Source organism: Lethenteron reissneri, chromosome 54 (assembly GCF_015708825.2).
Source record: "Lethenteron reissneri isolate LAM-NWPU_2019-01 chromosome 54, ASM1570882v1, whole genome shotgun sequence".
NCBI lineage: Eukaryota > Metazoa > Chordata > Hyperoartia > Petromyzontiformes > Petromyzontidae > Lethenteron > Lethenteron reissneri.
The window spans coordinates 7,385,707-7,411,967 of NC_083832.1; the positions used below are offsets into that span (position 1 = coordinate 7,385,707).

General features: G+C 42.3%; 1 pseudogene; it reads left to right on the forward strand.

The window, feature by feature from the left end:
• On the forward strand, positions 1-25,722 carry LOC133356420 (interferon-related developmental regulator 1-like; annotated as a pseudogene).
• Positions 25,723-26,261: the final 539 nt, after the last annotated feature.

Consider the following 26,261-nt stretch of genomic DNA (forward strand, 5'->3'; position numbering starts at 1 on the left):
GTGGAGGAGGGGTGTGGGCAGGGAGGTAGGGGGTGTGTACGGAGCAGGTAGTGGCTATCCCCTCTCCCTACGTAACATGGCAGCCACGAGGCCGGCTTTTGGTTTTGCTTCGCTCGCCCCTTCCCCGCCACTCGCCGCCGCCCGGTGAAAATGAATGTCGATCTCGCCGTCCGCTCCGTCCGCACGTTCGCCGGTTCTTCTTCCCCAGACGGGGCTCGTCTCGTCGCCTTCACCTTGTTAGGTCTCCGCCACCGCCGCAGTCGTCACAAGACGATCCGCTGACGGCAGCAGCAGCAGCAACCGCGGGGATTTCTTCTTCCTTCACGAGCTTCTGGCGAGACAGTGCTCGGCACAGGCCATGCCACGCTCGAGAAAACACAAGAGAGGTGAGGCTGGGCCCCGCGGCGAGGTTTGTAGCCTAAAGCTGCTACTGTGTAAGAGTTGTGTGTGCGGCAAGGTGCGTCGTTTAATGCATCGTTAACACCGCGGGTCTGGACGGCATGGATACCGTGCAGGGTGACAGCTCGAAAGGGGGTCAAGGGGGTTAAACCGACAGCGCCCTCCACACATTGTAACAAATGCCTCCCTCTTAACCAAACACACGACTGGATACGCAACGCCGAGCGGGATGCCTCACTAATGCTGCTTTGGCTAAGGGTTGTAGATGTAAGAAATCCGTGTAATGTGACCTCAACAACTGCACTAACATCATTAGTGCACTAACCTGAAGATGAACACAGAAAAAAGATATATACACGGAATTGTATTGTCACGCACTGTCTGATACGATTTCGAATCGGGTTTTAAAAAAAATAAACAACTAGGAAGATTAATTGTTTTTCAGCATTTGAAGTCAATTTGCTTTAATTTTGTGGTCTCGTCAAGGAAGCTCGTTTATACAAGAGGCGAGTTCACATTGCCTCGTCTTTACGAGCCTGTCAGACGGATGGAGAAGTGTTTCAATTCCACTCTGGCAAGCCCGCGACACATAATATGAGCTATTTGGGGACTGTTTAATAATTTAATGTAACCTATTATGACTCAACAATACTGGATATTAAACACTAAAATATAATCCTAACCGCGAAAACCTCATTTTGACACCCAACCCCAAACTCCTAAAACCAAACCTTAAACCCCCTAAAACTAGCCCTAAATCCTAGACCCCATCCCATAATTCGTAATCCAAACCCTAACTTCTCAACCAAAACCTTATGCATGATCGTAACCCCGGATCCCATAATTTGTCATCCCCTAACATTTCATCAACAAGCACCAACAAAGGTCTGTACTTGGACGAAAATCTAGTTTCATGATTGGATAAAACAAATTTGCAGAGAGGAGTTAGTGCCGGCAGACCGCATCTACGGCGAAAGGAGTCACTTAAAAATTGTGTGGATAAATTCAGTCCCCCGTGGAAACGTAAAATTACCACTACTTGCTCATGACAACAACGATTAGATGGTTTAACACGGAGGCTTTTGCGACCAATATTCATGATATAGGGGTTTTTTTTTGGGTCAGATCGCGTTATTTATAAATGTGTCGTAACCCTCCACCACCCAACACGGCCAAATAGTAAGAAATGTGTCTCTTCAACACACCGGTGGGCTAAAGAAGTGAATTATTTTGTCCTTTGAAAAACGTGACACATTTTTTACTGTTTGGCCGTGTCGGGTGGTGGAGGGTTATGACACATTTATAAATAACGCGATCTGACAAAAAAAACCTTATATTATGAACGCTTAGATGGCCACCTCCCTTATCAATACTTGTTTGAATGAGAACATACCTTGATAGAATCTTGACTTTTAATAATATGAATATTTTGATTGTTCATGAGTGTGGCATTGATGCAGATGTGTATACTCGTCAGTAGGAAACATTGCCAAAGGCCAAGTCGGCCTGACCGTATCAAATCTTATCAGATCTCGGAAACCAAGCAGGCTCGGAACTGGTTTGTATTGGGGTGGGAGATTTTCTTTGAATACCGGGTGTGGTAGGCTTGAGCAGCGAAGTGGCCAGGACAACAATTGATTATTGTCACCCAAAGAGCAGAGCTTTGAGCGCTATCCCTTAATATACTTGCGTCCTTTTTCCAGATTCTCTGGTTTCCTCCCACATGCCAAACACTCACGAATGAACTTGGCCAAACTTCCAAATCCAGGATCCTCCTGAAAAAGGCCATAAGTTACAGTGAGATCTTTCTTGCATAAATAACTTCTTATTGGAGAAACTCAGGTTTTTTTTTTACTTTTTAAACTTGTTTTGTTTATCCAAGCATACTTTATTAAACATTACTACGTAAGGGTACTAAAACGTGGTCTACATAGCTTTGTTTCGGAAGATGAAGCCTCATGTTGGGCTTATTAACGAAGTAGATTTTTTAAAAACATTAATGAAAAGTGACTGGAGCATTTTCAGAAAAATGTAGAACATTTTTGAGATTCACTGAGATTCCGAGTTGGAATTTGGGTTTAAGCCACTCATGATTAAAACTAGTTTCTCAAGTGTGACGTTGATGTTTTTAGCCATTTCACAACGACTGTAAAAAAAAAACCCCACCATGATGTTACATTTTAGTTTTTCACTTTGGCAAAATGCCAACTCACAGCAATTCTTTTTTAAAGTTTGACTGCCATGTCATGAATATTTCAATAGCAGGGTATGTGTGAAAGTGCAATGCCCATATTGTAGATACAAAATCACTTGAAAGGATCTAAGAAGTAATTCTGATATCACTTTTCATAAGCCCTTCTAAAACACAGGAGGATGCACTGCTCTGCGAGTTACGGCATGACATGGATAGCACTATTGGACTAAACTTAACAAAAGTGCAATAATAATTACACCTTGTAATGTGCAGTGCAGCATTACAGGCCTGCTGTAAACATAGGAGGGAGGGTACATATGATTCTCAAAAACAACATTAAAACACATTATGTCGATTACTAACTTGTATAGTAAAGATGAAAACACAATTATTGTCATTGCTTTTGAATCATCATTCAGTACTAAATTAGTAGATATAAGTGCGACTTGTATACTGTTATCAGATGTCACCATCATGTTGGGTTAAGTGCACATGATGATGCACACTGTATTTCGGCTTGGGAAATACTGCGAATGGTGAATAAATGTTTTTAAATGTATTTAAAAAAAAATCTATATACCACATTTAAACAAAGTTTCTCAGTAATTGTGGACGAGTGTATATTAAAATGTGGGTTTTACAATGGTTTGCCCAGGTTTATGTGTGACAATTCCTTTGTATAGTAAAGCTGTGTCAAGTATTTAAACAAAATTTGGCAATCAGAAATTCTGACAAATTGCCACATAAATGTCTGTGACAATGCAACACTGGTGCATTTTGAAAATGCGAATTGCACAAATGTTCTTCCAGTCTGCATTGTGCAATAACGTTAAATGGTTTATTCTCTCGGTATCATGCTTAAAATAATCCCTCTTTTTTGGACTTTAAAAATATATATTTACTTACATTTATAATTCGTCCATATGTGTAGATGTATCAAAATCATCCTTCAGAATCTGCTCCCTGACCACTTTGAGAATGGAAGAGTTAAAATATTTAATGAAACTTTATCTAGTTCTTTGTAAAATTGTATAAACTATATGCCTTCTCATCAAATAGCCAAAGTCGCGGGTTTTCTGTTTTGTTTTTGGTATTGTGACTCTACGTTATTTGTTTCCTGTAATGTCATTTCAGGGTGCAGCTTAAGATTAAATCTGTTTATTACGAGTGCAACGCTGTGTCATTTTTACTCCACCCTTTCTGATAGGCATTCATTGCTAAATTTAACACAATGCAGACATAAGTGAGGCGAGAGGTTAATGCCCCTTTAAAAAATGAGTAGAGCAATAAAATGCGTACTGTGTACGTATAATTATATTCGGTAATTAACTTGGAACAAAAACTGAAAGGTACACATAGAAGCATGGACATATTCTTCCTGGGAATTATACAGAGACAAAGTAACTAATGTATCCGGAAACATGCAAATTAGATACATCTTGTTGACTAAATCAAAGTAAGTGGGATGAACTGGTCACATCACGAGCCGGAATGATTGTGGATGGTCTACACTGGTAATCGAGTGGCAGTCGATGGAGGGGACATGCTGAAGAGGATGACCATTGCAGAGGTGGAGCTGTGAGATCGACTCAATGATTTGTGGCATTGTAAGAATTCAAGGAATTGTGACATGATGGGGAGGTCTTCATCCAGCGGTGGGTGGATAATAGCTGTTGATTACGATGATGATGGCTGTTTGTACATTTCCTATTTGCAGGTGGAGTCACTGTGGAGTCTCCAAAAAATGAGGATGAAGCCTCCTCGTTGGACGCTGTTGCTCAAAACGACAGCACCACCAATGGGGTGATTGGGGTTCATGAAGAAGGTCAGTTTGTAAAGCATTAGCGTCTGTTCACTCACGTCTGATTACTGCATTGGTACAATCACGTATAAATCATGACCAAATCATCCTGCGTACACCCGATTATTCCAGGTATAGGAAGCTAAGCACACTTGAGCCTGATTAGTATGTATGAACTTCTTTCACACCATATGTAGCCAGCTGCGCTAATCGGAGTATGTGAGTGGGAGACTGCCTGGGAAATCAAGGCATTGCAGTCTTGTAATGCCTTGACACCAGGTGGTAGAACAGCAATGGATTTATGATTTCATCTGTATGAAGCTTTGAGTTTGCAAACATTATTTACAGTTTCTCTGGGTTCCTTGCACGTAAATATAATTAACATAAATGACTAAATATCCAAATCCAGAAGCCGCCTGAAATAGTCTTGGAACTCGGTGATGCTTGCCTCGGTAAATAAAGGGCATTATCATCACACGTCACTCCATTCTTTAAATACTTTTAATCTTTTTATACATCTTCATGTTGGTTTGTTATAATTTCGCACTTTTCACCCACATCCGTCTGTCTTTCACCTTTGTGCCCTCAATATTTCCGTCAAAAATGTTCAGGAAAACATTTCTACATGACTCGCGTATCACCTGGCCTGCTATAGAAAATATTATTTCACCACTTATTTTGAACAAGGGGCTATTTTGTGTGCCTACACTTCTAAACACTTGTTGGTAACTCTCTGTCCAAGCTCTTCTCTACATATTTGTGTTTGGCCTACCAGCACTCAGTCATCACTGTGAAGAATATTTTCTGAATATCCCCCAGGCTATGAAGAGGACATCATGTTTTAAATAATTCCCACTGTTAATGAAAGTGTTCATTCATTCTCATTGTGTGCCTTGGCATCGTGATAACCCTTAAAATGAGGTCCCAATAGTGAGAATGATTAATTATAATTAATCATCATTACGAGCAAAATATTTGTCTAAGGTGGTGTTGCTATTAGGGACTAACCCTATATCATCTGGGTTACTTTTTTGCTTTCTTGAATGTATGGGTTGCAGCAGTAGTGGCCTTCTATAGGCAGGGCAGAAGTCTCTCTGGTGATCTCAAATCCATTCTAGATTTGAAGCTTTCGTGACTGCAAGGATTCATACTCTTTGGTTTTTTCAGTAAAGTCACGTAGGTTAAAATAAAACAAATACATTCAATCACGACGTTTCGGAGGCAACACAAGCTTCCGTCTTGCTGTGACGGTTGATACAGAAATTTTGCTTTGACGGTTTCACCAGAAGACGGAAGCTTGTGTTGCCTCCGAAACGTCGTGATTTAATGTATTTGTTTTCTTTTAACCTACGTGACTTTACCGAAAAAACCAAAGAGTATGATCTCAAATCCAGTCATCTCACATCATCTTAGGATTATGGCCCTTTATTGTCTGGTTACAGTCAAGCCGGTGGCTTTGGGGTTTTTCCACAAATTGTGAACTCCTTATGTGGGGTTCTCGTTATGCTGTGGCAGGTTACGATCTTAAGCTACTCATAGTTCAATTGTCTTCCTGGTGGCTATCGCTTCAGCTAGAAGGTTTGGTGAACTCCAGACTTTGATGGGTTCTCTCCTATGTGTTTTTTTGTTATGTGATGAGGTCACAGCGAGGCTTTCTCTTGAGACTTTTTCCAAAAAGTGGCCTTACATTCCATGGAAAGCAAGAGATCCATCAGCCGTGCTTCTATGCCCCATGTTTATAATTGGCAGATGTGTTGGCATTGTCTGGATCTGACTGTGGTGCTGGGGTTGTTCATTTCCAGGGTCAGCAAGTCTGGGAAATCTGAACAGTTGTTTGTGTTGTTCGGTTCTATGCATATTCCTTTTACATAAGGCTCTCTGCGTGGCCTGGTAGTTATTCGGAACATATATCAGTGATGACTATGTGTGCTGCCAAGGCCTACGAATATCCATCCTTACATAAGAACAACATCATAGGGGCACCACAGTGGCGAGATGTTAACTACCTCGCCAGGTGTACAGGAGGTCGTTGGTTTGATGCTGACACTGATGCCTGCATATTTGGAGTTTGCATGTTCTCGTCGTTGTCGTGTGGATTTTTCTTCGGGTCCTCCAGTTTTCCCCCCCACATTTAGCAACATATATGTTTAGAGTATTTGGCTGCTATAAATATCCACGTGAGAAGCCACTTCATTGGGCTATCATTTGTGCCAGGTCACTTCTGAAAAAGAGCTATATAGCTGTGGGCCTTACCTGTTAAAATAAAATGGTTTAATAGTTAATAGTTATGTTTCTATACTCTTTGGTTCTTTCGGTAAAGTCACGTAGGTAGAAAAAAAATATCTAAAAAAATATATATATCACGACGTTTCGATCGCAACACAAGCGGTCGTCCTCAGGCAGAAAAATAATCCAGCAGTGGAACTGCTGATGATTGCTTATGTTGCAATCGAAACGTCGTGAGAATTTTATAGTTTTATTTTTATTATTTTATTATTTCCCTTCTACGTGCCAAGAATATGTATCCCTGCAGTCACGAAAGCTTTAAATCGAAATTCATAATCCATTTAGAATTATTCTGAACTAGTCAAATATTGTGTGCCTTTTCTATGACCCAACTGCTAGTCAAATTATTTTTTGTAATAATTTAATATCTAACTTGTGAACAAGCTTCACGCAGATTAAAATCATTCACAGATGTTAGTTGCAGCATCAAGTATTTCATTGTCTGTGTCGTATTTATTTCCGTCGTGATATAAAAAAAACACAATGAGCACAACAGTATAGCCATCATGGTTTATCAATGGTACACATTTTTGAAAATATTTGTATGACTTCACGAACGATAACTTGTGAATTCCCAAATTTTTTTGCTTAATTAATTTACGTACATAATAGTAAGGGAACACGTCCATGACATGGACATGTAATAATCACTCGCATATTTGGCCACGACCACAAACATTGTGAAAAAAAACCTTGTGGTAAAGCTAATTGACCGATATTTATTAGGAGAAGTCACGTGGTATCTTTGTTAATAGCTGCCCCTTTCACTGTGCTGCTGAAAATAGAGGGTTTAATCCGGGCCAAAATAAACCCATTATGTAACTGGTTCTCTAAGTTCATTTGTTGCACATACGTAAAGGAAGATAAATGTGTGTTAGTTCTGTGAGACATTTTTTTATCACGTTTAATGCATATAATTCCTCAAAGTTTTTTTTTTCCTGCACATCTATTATTTCCATGAACTAGGGTGTTCTATTCTATTTTGCTCTTAAAAGTGCATTGTATTAAAACATATTTAGTTGTACATGAGTTATTTTTGCAGGTTGTCTCATAGTAAAACTAGATTTTATCTTTGTTTTTCAGATGGGGATGGTTTGGCTGATGCCAACAATGAAGAATTGGAGCTGAAACTGAACCAGTGCATTGAGAACACATTGGACAAGAGGTAACAACTGTAATTAAAATGTTGCCTTTGATCACCGCAAAGTCTTGCCTCTTTGCTAACGTACACCCCTCTGTGAACAGTTTAAAAACCCGGCAAGCTGGCCTCAAAGGACTCCGTGGCGTTCTGCGGGAGCAGCTTCTCTACGACGTTCTGCTTGATAGACGAGTCACAGTCACCGTCTCTGTTGAGAAATGTCTTAAGAAAGGTACGGAGTTATTTGCGCTGCCTTGCAGAAGTGCATCTTTTTCCAACTATATTATTTATTTGGTGTTGTTTTTAATTATGCACATATTAATTACAGTTTGTGTTAGCATGCGTGCATGTGTTTTGAATAATTTATTCACTGCTCTGGAGACCAAAATGCCAATGGTAGCATACATCCAAAAGATTTAATGCAAGTTATTTTGGAAAACGATCTGTCATGCACTTTAGTGGCTCTGCATGACATGTAGTTAGAACAAAAAAACAAGAGTTGATTAATTTCCCCCCACATTATATTGTTAAAATGTAATTGATTTATGTTTATGAATCGCTGCTTGTTAAGCAAAAAAACAAAACGTACAATGTTGCTGCGGCGTCCGCAGAGAATTACATCAAGCACATTGAACCCCGTTCGTTTGTTTTTATGCGGGAACATTTGTAAAGGGTTGCTTGCTGGACTTTCTGTGTTCAGGGCCGCATTTTCAATGAGCAGCTGTTTCCAAAAGCGCACACCGCAATTCGTTATACCCTCCCTTCCCTCGTGAACCGAGTTGCAGGTTCCGCGTGGTGTTCACGTGTGCGCCCGCTGTTGTAGGAAATGGGGAGGAGCAGGTGTGTGCGGCCACGCTTGCCTCGCTTCTCTGCATTCAACTGGAGGGCGGCCAGGAGGCAGTCGAAGTGTACAGGGCGACCCGACCACTACTGGTCTCAATCCTCATGGACAAAACAGCCACTGCAGTGGCCAGGCAGAGTGTGAGTTTAGAGTGGGGCAAGAATTGTCTGTGGGCTGACATCCACCTTTTTGCATGCTCCTTTACTAATCGTTGCCAAAACTCTGGTGGATAGTCGCGTAAGATTCCTTAAGTGAAACTTTCCTCTTCGCACCGATTTAGGCACTAGGTGTTCGATTTAAAGCTTTTGTGATTGCAGGGATTCATATTCTTAGCACTAGCACAGTTTCAAGCAGACGGGGTCAGGCTGAGCAATGGCACCTGGTTGTGTGCCCTCTTCTCACTTGACAAGCTCCCTGGCCTCCCTACTATTCTGTTCCAGACAACTATGTCTGCAAGGCTGCATTGCGGGGAGCAGAGGGCAGTGCAGAAAAATACATTGTTGTACTATATTATGCCTCACGTCTATGTTGCCCTGCTGTCACCCGACCCACATTGACGAGAAGTTGTGGATTATGGTCAGATGACCCTCGTGACCTGTATGGTGTGGGGAGGTCCGCATCCAGCATTTGGATGGACTAAAGGGTTCTTTATGTCTGGGAACCAGTCACCAATTGTTGTGCAACAATTTGCCAAAAAATTAAAGAAACCGTTATCCATAATAGAGTGTTTTTTTTGGGATAGCATAAATATAAATGTCGTTAAACCCACCACCACCCGACACAACCAATTAGTAAGGTTTGTCACGTAAACTGGAACATGCCAATTTGTTACGAGTACAGCACACCGGTGTGTTGGAGAGTTAACCCACAATATTTACAATTCCTCCTGTTTCGAAACAGGAGGAATTCTCTACAAATCTGGCTGTCGCCTGATGATGCTAGTTGTAATTACTGGAGAAACGTCGTACTCTAATTGTAAATGTTGTGGGTTTACTCTCCAGCACACCGGTGTGTGTTACTAGTAACCAATTGGCATGTTACTGGTAGGAACCTGGTTACACCAGCCCACAGGGGATTATTGTGTCCGTCCGTCGTGCAGGGAGGGGCTGGGTAGGGAGGGAGGGGCTGGGTGGAGAGGGGAGGGTGGGGAGTGGCTGGGTGGGGAGGGTAGGGGAGGGTGGGGAGGGGCTGGGTGGGGAGGGGCTGGGTGGGGAGGGGCTGGGTGGGGAGGGTGGGGAGGGGCTAGGTGGGGAGGGTGGGGAGGGGCTGGGTAGGGAGGGTGGGGAGGGGCTGGGTGGGGAGGTTGGGGCTGGTTGGGGGGTGGGGCTGGGTGGGGAGGGGCTGGTCACCCTGTGGTGCCCTTATAAAACTCAACGTTTAACCTACTCACGCCGGCTTGTGCCCGCCCTCACAGTCGGCCATATTTGCGGAATACACCACGCCGCCGTTGACCCTGGCCATTGACCGAGCAACCCAACGTTCCTACCAGCTCGCTCCGCAGGAATGTGTTTTGTTTACGTGACAAACTTTACTAATAGGTTGTGGAGGGTTTAACGAAACATTTATATTTACGCAATCTAACACAAAAACCAATTTTGGATACTATCAGTCGCGAAAGCCTATGTGTTAAAGAAATCCAGTTATGCCAACGACAATATAATTGATCTCATTCTGAATTGGGATAGCAACAAAATCACACAGGTTGAGTAACAGTGATTGGATGAAAATATCTACAATTTTTTTAAAATATATACGATTGCCTATTGGTGTAAGATTTCCGTGTAAAGTGTCATATTACAGTACCTTAGCTGAGATGACATCACTGCTTATGAAGTCACCTGAAATCTATATTTTTACTTTTTTGTAAGGTAGGTGCTAGGTATGCATGTAAGCAGAGTTATGTATTCTTTTTGCTCACAATACTTGTTCGGCCCTGTTGTAAATCCACTGCGGCATGAGAGCCTTCCCATGCCGTATGGGTCGCATCGGATATTTGACCATACCTCACCTGCTAGTCAGTTTAATTTGGTAAAGGAGGAGTGCATAGACATTGTAGCATCGTAAAGTACAATAATGCATTTTGCTGCACTACCCTTTAAACACCACATCTGACGTAACCCCATGTCAGCCTATGACACCAGTTTAATATTTTGTGGTCATCCATCCAAACGATGTCCAGGGTCAAATCTGCTTAGCTTGCTTGATTTGATAATATCAGGTCCATTTTGGGCGATTTAGTCAGAGACACACTCACAATACATGCAGTGCATGTTGCTTGTGTGAATCAAGTTTTTTCGATTCATATATGTTGTATGTAATAGGTTTACGTGACCTGTGCGGCTACTAGACATGCTACATTCACCACACTGTTAAAAAAATTGTGACAATTTGGCAAACTGCGAGTAGGGAAAATAATTGCGTATAACGTTAAGCTTCATCGGGACCTCGAAGCCACACTGTAACCTCGTAAAACTGTAGCACGTCATTAAATCTGAAAAAAATCATCTATTTCAGTTCGAGTATTAAACTGTGTAACTTGGCACGCTGCCTGCATAATCAGGGCTTCTGTCGCAGACAATTGAGTCACTAAGCACATATGTCATAGGTAAGTGTTGCCTTGCTGCTGGGAATATGCTCTAGTTGAGTGGTTTTTATTTTTGGATATCCCATTTGGATGCACACCAGAGCTCCTCTCGTACTCACTATCAAAAGACTGCAGCAGTTTTTAGTTACATTTTGATAGTACGGCTGGGATTGCTGTGAACCATGACTTTGTATTAAAGTGGTTCTTAGCCACGGTCTTAAAAGGCCCTTGGCTTCGCATTAAATAGGAAAGTGAAATCCAATCTTGAGTGGTTAATGCCATGATGAAAACTGCCAATGATAGCTTGCAGTGTATCCATTTTAGTGACTGATTGGAATCAATGCCCACTGAAACCAATTTTCAGTTTTAAAGTTACAAAAAAGGAAATTATAGGATGCGCTGTACCTCTGTTGATTTAAAGCATCGTTCAAAAGTGCCTTCAAGGTAAAATATAATCTCGGACTCCTTTCTGGAAGCATTTTTCAGCCTAATTGCAACTTTCTTTGACAATTCTATTTAGCCACTTTTTTCAAATTGTCTTGCTGTGGATTTCACACTTGATGATGATTGCTTGTGTTGCAGTCGAAACGTCGTGAGAATTTTTATTATTTAATATTTATATTATTTTATTATTTCCCTTCTACGTGAATTTACCAAAAGAACCAAGAATATGAATCCCTGCAGTCACGAAAGCTTTAAATCAAAATGTAATTATATTTAGCGTTATATATTCGTATGATATGCGTTCACTGGCCTTGTTTCTGTTGTGTAATGGCAACATTTGACCTCTGTTGAACAGTGTGCAACTGCCCTTGGAATTTGCTGCTTCGTGACAGCTGATGACATTGAGGTAATCGTATACTGTATGCAAACCAAACAATAGCATTTCAACTTTATACAAAATTTCGAGTCGGAGAAATTGATGTTTGGGTTAAGTAAAGAATGCTGCTTTCAGTTGTATAGCTGATGTTTTTGTAGGTTTATTGGCAATCCGTGGTCTATGCTGCGGGTTGTACCTAGTGGTTATCTACGCTTTCATGACTCATGTTTGAGTTTACACATTTAGCCTGATGTAAATATGCGAGAAGGAAGGACACACTGTATAGGTGTTTTGTTCTTCCCAAGGCTTGTCCACATTCACAGTCCTGTTAAATTATACGATGTTTAATCAAACAGTCACATTTGGCCAAATGTTACACATTTTACATAATGAGAACACACATTACACCTCAATCACACAAGACATATAAATATATAAACATGTATTACAATCGTTTTACTTTAATGACTCGTTGCATTCCAGTGAGGCCATTATCTTCCACCACCTACCACTCAACTTCACCGGCCAAGATGATTCAACACTCATCATCATCAGCCACGAATAGTACACTGCGGATGAAGGCATCCCCAACCCATTGCCTTCCCTCATCGATTTGCAATGTAAAAATCCATCTGGCACTTGGATTCAAGTTGATCTCACTGCAGAGAACACGGCTTTTTGACTGCATCCTTTTAAGAGTGTTCTCACCTTTGGCTGCCCCTCCATTGTTAGCCGTGGCCACTGACCATCATCTCTTGTGACGTGACCTGCCTAACTTTTCTTCACAGACAAGTCTCTTTGATAGTTTGTGTACTCGAGGGATATTTGTCGAAAATAAATATCTACCTTTCCTCTCCGTGACACTATATATATATTAAAAAAAAAACATTTTAGTATTCTAATTCGTACTTTATTTTACGACTCTCTAGGAGGTGTCTGCAACCATGACGGTGTTGGAAACGCTGTTCAGCCCATGTGGATGTGAGGCAGGAGGAGTGAGTGGGGTGTTGGCAGGTGGCCAGGCGCAGCGTGCGCTACAGGCGAGTGCCCTGCTGGCCTGGACCCTGCTGCTCACCATCTACCCTGCCTCCGGCCTGCACACCCTGCTGCAACGGTGGGGGCGGTGCGGGAATTAACGATCTCTCTGGGCTTCGCAAGCGCAGCTTTCATTTAATCGGAACATGCGCCTCGTAGGTTTCAAACGTCGCCTAAAATGTGTAGCGAGCGTTGATTTGTGTGACGGTGGGTTACCAATTTTGGCGTCGCTCCACAAAAGGAGTTTGCCAGAGTGAGGTAGAGCAAGGTGTGTCAGACTGTACCTTGCGGGTGATCGCACAACATCCCAGGGTCGAGGCAGCAGAATGGGTTTGAACAATTTATTTAGGTTCAGCCAGGTTAAGGGAGGTGGGGTAATAGTGGTCACTGCCACTTCCTCCAAGAAACAGAGGCACCATGCCTTCCCGATACTGTTACACACACACACCTAAACCCTGCGCAATCCTGTCAGAACCACTGAAGATACCACTCTTGGCCAGGTAGGGGTATGATTCACGCACACCTAGTGCCTACACAAATTCGTCATGCACACCCACACCAACCAGCATGCAAAACTTTTACTGGACCATGTGTCCAGACACAGGAAAACAAGCAGCCAAAGATTTAGGTCCTTAAAGTTATGGTCAGAATCGCACCCTCCAGTCATCCACTACAGCAGACACCCCCTTCGTCCACGGTGTGCTGCAGTGGCCACTTGTCCATGTTCACCTAGAGTGAGCAGCACTTCCACTGTACACTAGTACCCTGCTAGGGAAACGGCAGCAGCATAGCTACAGCAACAGCACTAGCACATCTTCTTGGTTCTTTCGGTAAAGTCACGTAGAAGGAAAATAATAAAATAATAAAAATAAAACATAAAATAATTCTCACGACGTTTCGGCCACAACGCAAGCATATTTCCCATAAATATGCTAAATTCCGCTTGATATGCAAATTCCTTTGTCAAGGCGCCCCTTCCCCCTCCAACCCAGCTTAAATATACGCTACCAAGCATGGTGGTGCCCATTCAGACGCTGTCTTTCCGACAGACCTGTTCTTCACCTGAGGACGGCTGCTTGCGTTGTGGCCGAAACGTCGTGAGAATTATTTTATTATGTTTTAGTTTTATTTTTATTATTTTATTATTTCCCTTCTACGTGACTTTACCGAAAGAACCAAGAAGATGAATCCCTGCAGTCACGAAAGCTTTAAATCGAGCACTAGCACAGTTTGAAGCAGATGGGGTCGGGCTGAGCAGAAGAGACACCTGCTTGTGTGCCCTCTTCTCACTTGACAAGCTCCCTGGCCCATCTCTCCCACCATGCTCTTCCAGTTCTGGCCTGCCATCCTCACCCGACCGAGCTCTTGTTGTGGTTTCGTTGCTGCCTCATTGACGCTGCATAAGCTGGCGTGCAACTGCTGGAGCGAGGACCTTTCCTGGGCAGCCTTCCTCTTGCAGCTCTGTTCACAGCCCGCATTATATGCTTCTCTACACAATATGTGCTACACCTTGACCTGCTCAGGAAACTTCTGGGCCTCTTAAATGAGTCGCCACCTGCTTTGAATCTGCCCCCCCCCCCGCCGCAATTAACTCAACAACACAATGTACATCCAATTCACCCGTAACATGCATTATGGAAAGAAATCATCTGCACTGACTGAAGAAATGCATTGTGGTGCTCTTGGCTTGGGTCACCATCGTTATACATTTTTGCAAATGCCAGGCAGCAGTGATACAAAGATAAACAAAGATCAAGGCTTCGGTGGTACGGCCATGTGATGCGAAGTGAAGAGTCATCAGTGGCCAAGACTGCTGTGCGAATTGAGCCAGAGGGCCGCCATCCACGCAGACGTCCGAAGAAGCGATGGATGGATCGAATAAAGGAAGACATAAAGACGGTCAACGCATCCCCTGAAGATAACCTGGACCGAGCCAAATGGAGAAGACAATGCCGAAAAGCGGATCCTGCGCCACAGCGGGAACAACGCTAGGAAGAAGAAGAAGTTTGTCCTTATTAGGACTCCTCAGCAAAGTATAGTCAGGAATGCTCACTGCTACAAAGTTTGGTTCTGGAAACTCAATATGTCGTGTCTCCACTTCTACACTGTAGGGCCCAACAGCACAGCTATTTTTCCAAAAATAACCGAATCTGTATGATGGGTTATTCTCATCGTTTTCAGATTTGATTACGAGCCTCACGGCGCTCCGCTAGCACGTATAGCACGTTCGTTGTTTTGCAAGTGGTGTTCCTCCTCGGGGCATAATGAAAAATTCACAGGCATATATTATGGATATGCACGTAATGTGTTTGTACACATAGCCAAAGGAGAGAATGTGCCCGATTGGACCTCCCCCACGGAGATGCAGCAATGAGGTCGGCTCATCCGCGTGATTGAGATGGTACTCCATTGGAACCTCATTTGCCAGTAAATAATATGATAATTGGTTTTTTACCCTTCTATCTGGCAACAAAACTGACACTTTTTTTTTTACAAGGAGTCATGTTTGCATGCGCCTTTTGGCGTCATCTGGTCCAACCCATGTGAGACTAGGCTTTAAGGAAAGCTGTCTCGGGTGTGGACCAATCAACTTCAAGGACAGTGCGTACATTATCAGAGTTATGTTTTTTGTTTGCATTATGACTGCAAGTATTGTGGTCTATGCAAACATGACTTCTTGTAAAAAAAAAAGGTGTCAGTTTTGTTGCCAGATAGAAGGGTAAAAAAACAATTATGAGATGGTACTGTCATGGTGCGGACCGTGATGGATGGTGACTGAGAGGGGAGACATTCCTCCAGCAGTGGATAGATCGTGGTTGATGATGATGCATAGTGCAGTGTATTGCAGCTGTTGAGGCCAACTGATTTTGGTTCAGGACATGCAGCCCTTGATTCTTGCATGAATGTGCTCTACGCTTTGTGCTGTGTGTTTATATTTTGAAGCTTTATATCAATAAAAATAGCATTTACTTTATAATTTAGCATAGATATTAAGTTATAGCTTGTCCTCTTGAGTTAAAACTAGATTTTTGGTTTATTGCATTTTACTTAAAAACAATTTAAAATCTAACCAAAAAATCAACATCATTAAAGACGAGTCACAGCTTCAATTGGTGTATAAAAATAAACACTTTTAAAACTAGTAGTAATAGGTTTTTACCCTTTCAACTGGTACAAAAACTGACACCTTAATACAAGGGATCATGTTTGCAATAACCACAACACAAGCAGTCAAAATGCAAAAAAAAAACTCTGATAATGATAATGATATGCACTGTCCTTGAAGTTGATTGGTCTACACCCGAGACAGCTTTTCTTAGAGCCTAGTCTCCATTGGTGTTGGACCAGATGACGCCAAAAGGCGTACCTAACTTTAAAAACTGTAGTATCTTGATTCATAATTGAAATATAGGTTAAACTTCCTTCAAGACATGCATGATGTGGCCTTTCAGGCAAGTCATTCTAATCTGGTTGTGCCAGTCTTTCAGCATTCAGTAGATTGTTAGGCTGGATAAGAAAGTCCCAAAGAAGCATGATTGTCTTACACTGGAGCTTGTAACCTTGGGGCATGAATAGAACTTATGCGGAACTGAAAAAACTTGAGTCCTGATGTCATGCTCCCTACCCACCAAAACTGCCTGCCCTTGAACATTCCTCACTGTGGAAGTCTGCCCATAACTTGTGCTAATTATAGGACCAATATACCTTGAGGTCATCCTTCGGTATGTAAGCCAATTAAACGCACGGCATTGTAACTCAATGCAGCGCTCTAATGACCATGAAGTCATTGTCATTGCTTGAGTGCAGTTAATAGCTGAGTCAGTTTTTTTCCTCTTGCCCTGCCTGCGTATGTTTATTCTGATATATTTGTAGTTTGATTTTATTATAACTGGCCAGGTGGCGCATCTTAGAGTAATTGGAAGGTTTACGAGTTAAAATCCTAGTTTGGGGTAGATTTAGTAATTTCTCCCTCCAGGGTCGATGTCAAAAATGGCTCTATTGGGAAGTCAACAATAATTTTCCGATGGTTACAATCGCCCCCATGCTGAAGTGAGCAGGAAACCACTTTTGCCTTTTTGCCCCCCCCCCACACCCCCCTTTCAAATTATTTATATCACATCTAAGTGTAACCGATTCTCAAGATGCTAGAAGCTGTGAAAAATATGTCATAGAGGCAGTCATTCACAGGCAGAGGGAGAAAAAGGCCCGTAGTTTGTACAGGGGAAGGAAGTCGACCGCACTGATTACTGGGGTCAGGGAGTTCCAGAATATGGGGTAGCAGATGAGAATGAGCGACCTCTCGCTGACAAAACTGATTCGGCGCTTCGATGGAAGTCCCTGATTGCTAGAGTAGAGTGCCGAGAGGCAAGGTTAACTATCAACGTCATTGTCGTTTATTGTTGCGTAAACCAAAACTTTGCCCATCGTGGGTTTTCCCCGTCGCAGATTTTACTATTTGTGCCAAATTTGTTGAGGTACAGTTCACCAATTGTGCCCATGTGGCTTGGCCATTTTGCATTTTTGACCGTGAGATTCGTCACAGTCAAAACTGGAAGAAAACACACTTCATCCTCATAATTCATAGTAAGTAAACATATTTATAGTTTTTATTTTAACCACATAAATTTACTGTACATGTCATTCATCTTTATTTTCAGGTTTATGTATAAGTGTACAGTACTGTACATACACTACTTAAAAAATATTATATACATTTACTGTAGAAGTTGTACTTAATACTATAGAGAATATTAATAATATTTTACGTAAAAAAATACTTCCCGGTTCCTGTTTCGGTTCATGTAGGGCAACAAAACAAAAGTAGGGGGTGTCGTATTGCGAATCTGGAACCAAAACCTATTTTTCCCGTATGCGTGTGAATTTGCGGATTGCGGATTTGCCGATTGGGCAATGTTTTGGTGTACTTCAAGACCTGCTTCTTTTCTTTGTTTGACAGGCATCTTTCTAGTCTTCCTGAGCTCCTCTCTTGCGAGGACGTGACTGTGAGAATTGCTGCCGGGGAGACAATGGCTTTGCTTTTTGAACTATCGAGGGAACTGGACCAGGTATGTTACAGTAGGTCCCCATCCTCAATGGAACTCGAACTCGTACCGCTTCTCCTTTGATACAAGTAATTGGAAAGTGCGTGGGAGAAATGGTGGTATAAAACAGCTTGACTTTCTCGCAAGTGTGTATTTGTTAGCAACTGTAATTAAAGCTGTATCTCATACATGAGCCTAGTAACTAATGACTGCATAAAAATGCATTCTTGAATTTGGTTATGCACTTGACGTGGTTAAATTTCAACTCTGAGAATTTAAAATATCAGCTTAAGTGCCATGCGATGAACAATACTCTCGTAGGTAGGGTGGAAAATGTATTTCCGCTCAAATGAATTTGAGTCGTTTCGAAGGGGTTCTCAAAAGTAGCTAACCCCCTCGCTCGCTCGCCAGCCAGCCAGCAAAACTTTATTGTAATATACTATGATAGTTGGAGAGCGTATCCCGGGTTTTTGCGTGGGATACACAGCCGGGGTGGAGGGTGGGTAAGGAAGACAATGCTGCGGGATTCCGGTGACATCATCACGCAGATGTGCTCGGTGACATCACTGCGCACAAGCACCTGGCCACACCCCAGCTGGGATTCCAGGCATGAATCCAGCCAGCAAAACTTTTTCCCAAACACAGTATGACAAAGCTTAAATTTGTGGGACAACAGCCCATGCACGTATTGAATAGATAAAAGCTACATGTTTTTTTTGGATCGCGCCTGCCGCAAAGGTGTTTTGCTCGCGCGTTTGGCTTGGGCAGGACTTTGTCTTCGAAGGCACCGACGGGCTCTTCTCCCAGCTCAAGGCTTTGGCCACGGACGGCAGCAAACACCGGGGAAAGTGTGACCGCCGCAAGCAGCGCGCCATCTTCCGCAAGGTTCTGCACTCCGTCCAGGTGCTCTCTCTCTCTCTTGGCTGCGACATTGCACGCAAGGTGGTGTGCAAACAACCGTGCGTGATTTCGATTTAAAGCTTTCGTGACTGCAGGGATTCATCTTCTTGGTTCTTTTGGTAAAGTCACGTAGAAGGGAAATAATAAAAATAAAACAATAAAATACAATTCTCACGACGTTTCGGCCACAACGCAAGCAGCCGTCCTCAGGTGAAGAACAGGGCTGTATTTCCGCTCAAATGAATTTCCGACAGCCCTGTTTTTCACCTGAGGATGGCTGCTTGCGTTGTGGCCGAAACGTCGTGAGAATTGTATTTAATTGTTTAATTTTTATTATTTTATTATTTCCCTTCTATGTGACTTTACCGAAAGCCCTGTTCTTCACCTGAGGACGGCTGCTTGCGTTGTGGCCGAAACGTCGTGAGAATTGTATTTTATTATGTTTTATTTTTATTAATTCCCTTCTACGTGACTTTACCGAAAGAACCAAGAAGATGAACCGTGCGTGTTTGCGTTTTATCGCGGGAGGCTCGTGAATGGTTTTTAATGGTCCACTCCAGAAAAGTGATTAATGGGCAATATTAATAATTAAAATCTGAACGTTACTTTATTGTGAATGCAGTGGTGCAGTGGTTAGCAAGAGCATGTTATGATCCTGGTGACCCGAGTTCGATTCCGAGCCACGGCTGACATCGGTGGCGAGGGATAACTGAACCGGTCCTGTGGCTGCCCTTGATTGGCCGGCACTGACCAGTGTCGTGAAGTGTGGTGATACACCGTCACCGTATTCATCCAGAAATCTATTTATAAAAGGCTATAAAAAAATAAATCATAAATCTACATTTGACAAAAGTGGCTTCCTGCTCATACTAGCTTGTGGTGGAAATTCCACATTAATGCAGTGGGGGTGAGATCTCCGTAAGACAACCATGAGTAACTTAGTGAAAACCAATTTTGAAAAAGAAAAAATTACGTGTTTTTTTTTTTTTTACAAATCGCTATTTTCATACCTCATTTGTTTAACACGCACACAGGATGGGGAGGTTCTGGCCGAAACGGTCAAGTTCGGCCTGGAGTGCATGTACGTGAACAGCTGGGCACGCAAACGCACCTACTGAGGCTTTCAAGGAGGCCCTCGGCCCGGGAGTGTGGCCTCACCTCCAGGTTGGTCCCACTTCCATTGTAAAAGTTCAAGTTTATGTATTAGGTATAGCCCTGTGAGCCATTCTTGAACAGACAAACTGCCCTTATCTGCCTGTTTCAAGCAGGGCGTTGGCCACGGGAGTGACTCATACGGGAGCTCTCTCTAAAGCTAAGTCACCCAGCCACCAAGCTTCCCAAATCTTCCAATGACTCGCCCGCCGTGTCGCAACATCCACCCATGAAGGCTTGGATATTCTCAGCCAAAGAGCTTCCAAACTCAAGGTGCAAGGATAAAGCTGCAGCTCCTCAAATGCTTGCCTACACCACTGCTGTGGTGGTAGGGGGGGGGGCGGGGGGAAATGTTGCAAGCCCATTAATTAGTTCCATTCATTTAGAGGTAAATTTTCAACATTGGGATGTTTGCCCCCAACACCAGTTGCATTCTATGTTTATGAGCTCAAGGAGGTAACGGGAGGACCTGGAGGAAACCCGTACAGAATAGGCGAAGAGCATACAAGTTCCACACAGTAAGGCACTCTAGTCGGGAATTTAACCCAGGCCCTTATTGCTGTTAGGCACAAATGGTGCCACTACACCACCCTGCTTCTGCCCCCATTAATTTAATGTGATTATCTGTGGATTAGAAGAGTGCCCCCGAAGCGGAAGGGAAATGTATTTGCGTTATCCGCATGTATCCACCTTACGCCCACAGGTGCAGCCTATTAACGCGACATAATTTAGTCTAATTTCTGCTTGCATGCGTGCATAATTGTCGTTTAGAAAGCTTCCATCTTTAACACTTGAAAGACGTCATGCAGTTCAAACACAGAAATTGCATTTGTCAACATGTCTGGGGCGGATTTGTTTACTCAATTTCGTTGCGCCAAGCATTTTATTGAGCTCGTACGAGACCAACTCCTTACGGCATACTTTTTAAGATTCATTGCGCGTTAGTTTTCAGCGTGGCTCTTTACAACTCGAGCACACTCGCACTTGCCTGACAGCTTCTGAGTGCACTTGAGCAAACAGGAGTTGACACGAGTGGGGGGGAATTGGGTATGTGCTTTGCCATTGTGCACTTTGTACAAAAAAGGGTTCTTTCTCCCCTAAAATAGGAAACATTGTGGCAACTCGGAGTAATAACAAGTGGACTAAGTTTCCACAGACCACTCAACAGTAGCGCGCAAGTGTGTGGCCAATAAGAATTTAACAGCGCCATGGGCTCATTCGTCAAAACTGCGCTCGCAATACGCGCATCGAGTTGCACGTCACGGAATCTTTAGGCGAATGAAGCAAACAAAAGTGTGCACGCGAGACTGCAAAAGAAGTGAGGAGCGCTACAAACGAGCCGCTAAACAAAAACGAGATTAATAAAAAAAAAATACATGAAAATAAATCAATTAAATCACGACGTTTCGGAGGCAACACAAGCTTCCTTCATGAGGTGTAAAAAAGGCACAGCAAAATAACTGTAGCGAGAGTTATTTGTGATGAGACATTATTATATAGGGTAAGAGGAGGGGGAGGAACCAAGGAGGACGGGTGCAGGATGGGGGGGGGGGAGGAGCCAGGAAGGTGGAGGTGGTGGTACGAAAGGACGGCGTCACGGATGGTGGAGGGAGGACGAGGTGCAGGATGGGGGGGGGGGTTTGGGGTGTGGGTGGAGCCAGGAAGGTGGAGATGGTACTAAGGGACGGCGTCACGGATGGTGGAGGGGGGAACGCAGAGCGGGGGAGAGTGGCGGTTGAGGTTTAACATGTCATTAACATGTCATTAACATGGTTAATCACATCTTTCCAATGATTGCTCAATTTGAATCCATCTTCTCGGTTGAAGTTATAAGAGTATGAATCCTTGAAGTCACGAAAGCTTCAAATCTAGAAAAAACGAGACTCTAAACAAATTGATTCTTGGATCGAATCGCGAACCCCGTTGATGACGTTTCCTCAAGTGGCTGGCTTTAGGTGAATTGTTGAATGGCAAATGGTCTTCTTGGTTCTTTCGGTAAAGTCCACGTAGAAGGAAAGTAATAAAATAATGAAAATAAAACATAATAAAATAATTCTCACGACGTTTCGGCCACAACGCAAGCAGCCGTCCTCAGGTGAAGAATGAAACACCACCAAGCCTGGAGCGTATATTTAAGCTGGGTTGGAGGGGGGAAGAAGAGCGCCATGACAAAATAATTTGCATATCAAGAGGAATTTTCTACGCATTTCCCATAAATATGCTAAATTCCTCTTGATATGCAAATTATTTTGTCAAGGCGCTCTTCTTCCCCCCTTCAACCCAGCTTAAATATACGCTCCAAGCTTGGTGGTGTTTCATTCTTCACCTGAGGACGGCTGCTTGCTTGCGTTGTGGCCTAAACGTCGTGAGAATTATTAAATTATGTTTAATTTTTATTATTTTATTATTTCCCTTCTACGTGACTTTGCCGAAAGAACCAAGAAGATGAATCCCTGCAGTCACGAAAGCTTTAAATCGAAATGGCAAATGGTCATTTCAGCTGTTGGCAATTCATTCTCGGTGACTACTTCCCCTTTTGATGCATCTTGAATTCGTTTCATTTATTTACGCAACACACGTCTCGGTTGGTGTTAATTCTAGATTTGAAGCTTTCATGACTGCAAGGATTCATACTCTTAGGTTTTTCGGTAAAGTCACGTAGGTGGAACATGAATAAAAATATTATTGAAATAATAATAGAAATAAAATAATAAATCACGACGTTTCGGAGGCAACACAAGTCTCCGTCATCAGGTGGGACCGTCACAGCAAAATTTACTGACAGACCGTCACAGCTAGATTTATTGCCTCCGAAACGTCGTGATTTATTATTTAATTTCTATTAATTAAATTATATTTTTACTATTTTTTACCTATGTGACTTTACCGAAAAATCTAAGAATATCGGTTGGTGTTCTTAATGGAGGGGTGATGGATTATAGGTATTGAATGAACGTGTCATTCAAAGTGCTTTTTTGCTTTGTCCTGACTAACCCACGTTACATACAGTTCCAATATTAACTACATGTAATAGGTTATTCCTGCATGGATACTGTATGCGATTATTCAAGGGGAGAGTGCAATGCAATGTTGTGACGATAGTATGAACAACAGATGTCCAGTACCCTTTGGTTACTGTGTATAATTTTACTTCCGCTGTGATAGAAGCATACATTTATATCTCTACAGCCTGACAGTAAATTTACAACAATGTGGATGCGAGGTTATTTTTAATCAAGATGATCTCACACAGATGACCATGTGCCCATGTCTAAAAATTGTTGATTTTTTTCGCAGATAGCATTTCTTCATTTCAAACGATTGATGCAAGCGTAGTAGAATTGAATTTCTTTCAATTATTAGCATTGAATTGGGTTCCTGACCTCCCGTCTGGGTTTCCTTATTATTTTTGACAGACATCCCAAATTGCATCGCTTGTGATTCACATGGCTTTGAAATCCAAGAGAAGATCCTATTGCTATGCCATTTCTCTGCCTGCCCCCCCCCACACCTTTTGACAAATGTGTTTTAAACATACGTTTCCTTAAACATGGTCCGTCAATTGCGATGCATGCAACGCGGTTGTGAAACGGTTCGTATTCCACTATGAATTGCTGTGCACTGGTTAAAAATGTAATTTTATGTTCCAGGGAAATGTTCTACTCAGAGACATCTTTGAGCTGGGACCACCGATATTGATCAACGCAGCTTCTGTCCAAGCTAGCAAATTGAGTAAATTTGAGCGGGTAAGGCCTTCTCACGTATATTTGGCATTTATTGCGCTTCTGCGGCCGTATGGAATGCTCTTCTTTTTCGATATTGGGAAGCCACTGGAGCTATGCACTTTTAAGTCTAGTTTGAAAATGAATTTCTTTTTAACTGCTTTTTGTGTTTAGTTTTGTTGGGCCCCCCCCCCTGCAACTCCGATTAGCACCGTTGGCTACGTACGGTGCGAAAGAAGTTCAATGTACGTGCGTGGAATTTGAAGTTTGTCTAACAATGATCGTGAACAATGTGGATCAAAACAAAAATCAATCAAAAATATCGGAAGCGTAAACGACCACGAGGCAAATATTTCTGATGCTGAAGTAGTTTGTGCATAACATTTCATATAGTTCACCCAAGCATGCCCATAATGTATTTTGAAACCAATAAGTCAACACTTTGGGCGGAACTTCGCAATAGATTTGCATTCAAATAGACCGGTTTTAATGCATGTAATTTTGTCCCGTAATTTTTAGAACAACTTCAACACGGCAACGTTCAAGGCGCGGACTAAATCAAGAGCCTTCCTTCGCGACAAACGCGTTGACTGCTGGTGGAACGACTAACCCAGAACTATGGGATACATATACACACACACACATGTGTAATTTTGCCTGTGATATTGGGCATAATGGAAAGTTAAATGTTTTGAGGCTGCAGCATCTGCAGATGGATTTAACAGACATTAATTTTAACAGCTGTCTCATATTTTCAATAAAAAAAGTCTACCACACTTATTTTTATGCCTGATGCAGTTTCCCCATGGGGAAAGGATCATGTTGGCATAGCTGCTGCATAAGATCAGACTGCCCTGCATGAATGAATGCTGAAAGACATGCTTTTATATTGTTACGTACATGGAATCCAACAGGGGATCTGTTGACCGACTGATGGTTGGAAATTTTCCACAGACATGTTGTATTGAATATCAAACATAACACGCGATATGTTGACCAACGGCTATTGCATCGTAACATGTATAAATAATACTGAAAATAAACATAATCCTGATGGGTTTTTACGGGAGAAATGCTGCGTAATGCGAAACAAGCTGAGAAAAATAAACACGAAAGAACTTGCACATCGATTACATGTTGCACAAGCTAAACATTGCTCCATTAGAACCTCATTTGCCAGTAAAAAAATATGATAATTGGTTTTTTACCCTTCTATCTGGCAACAAAAGCGACACCTTTTTTACAAGGAGTCATTTTTGCATAGACCACAATACCTGCAGTCATAATGCAAACGAAAAACATAACTCTGATAATGTATGTACTGTCCTTGAAGTTGATTGGTCCACACCCGAGACAGCTTTCCTTAGAGCCTAGTCTCACATGGGTTGGACCAGATGACGCCAAAAGGCGCACAACTCAAAGATAATGCACCATCAGAGTATGAGAGCTCGGGGTAGCAACTTCAAGGACAGTGCATATATTATCAGAGTTATGTTTTTTGTTCGCATTATGACTGCAGGTATTGTGGTCTATGCAAACATGACTCCTCGTAAAAAAAGGTGTCAGTTTTGTTGCCAGATAGAAGGGTAACAAACCAATTATCATATTTTTTTACTGCCAAATGAGGTTCTAAACATTGCTATTTATCTGTATGTTAAGTTACATGTGTCAGTTGCCTAACTTATTAAAATAATAAAACTCGTCCTTTTTTACATTTGCTGGAATAGTATGCTGGGGCTGTGTAACCATAGTATTTACTGAAGCAAACGTGTACCATTATAACAATAAATATTGATAACGCAAACAAATGATTTTGTGTGGTTTGCCGTTTCGCATTGCATATCGTCAGTGCCGGATTAAGCTAGTGCGGGGCCTGTAGCATATGTTATAAAGGGGCCCCGAAAAAAAAAGTACTTAAACACGTGAATTTTTTCGTTGCATATTAAAGTAATTGCATTTTTATATTCGCTATACAGCCCGAAATATTAAAAAAACGTAAATATTAAAACACACATTTTTTACTTGCATAGTAAAGTAATTGTATTTTTTTCTTTTGCTATACAGCCAGATAATACGACACATCGCTAACCTTAAACACCCAGTCGTTCATAAAAGTTGAAGGCGGTATAGTACTATAGTAATAGAGCAAGTGCAGAATCACTGAACCGGAATTCATAGCTTGAACGCATTTAGTGCGGGTCCCTTGAAAGTGCGGGGCCCGTAGCATACGTGTCTACTTTTGCTACTAGGATAATCCGGCACTGCATATCGTTACATAAGTGTTAAAATGTGGAGATTTGCGCTCGTGATAAGCGTCCACGACAGCGGGACATCACGCTGTTCCACC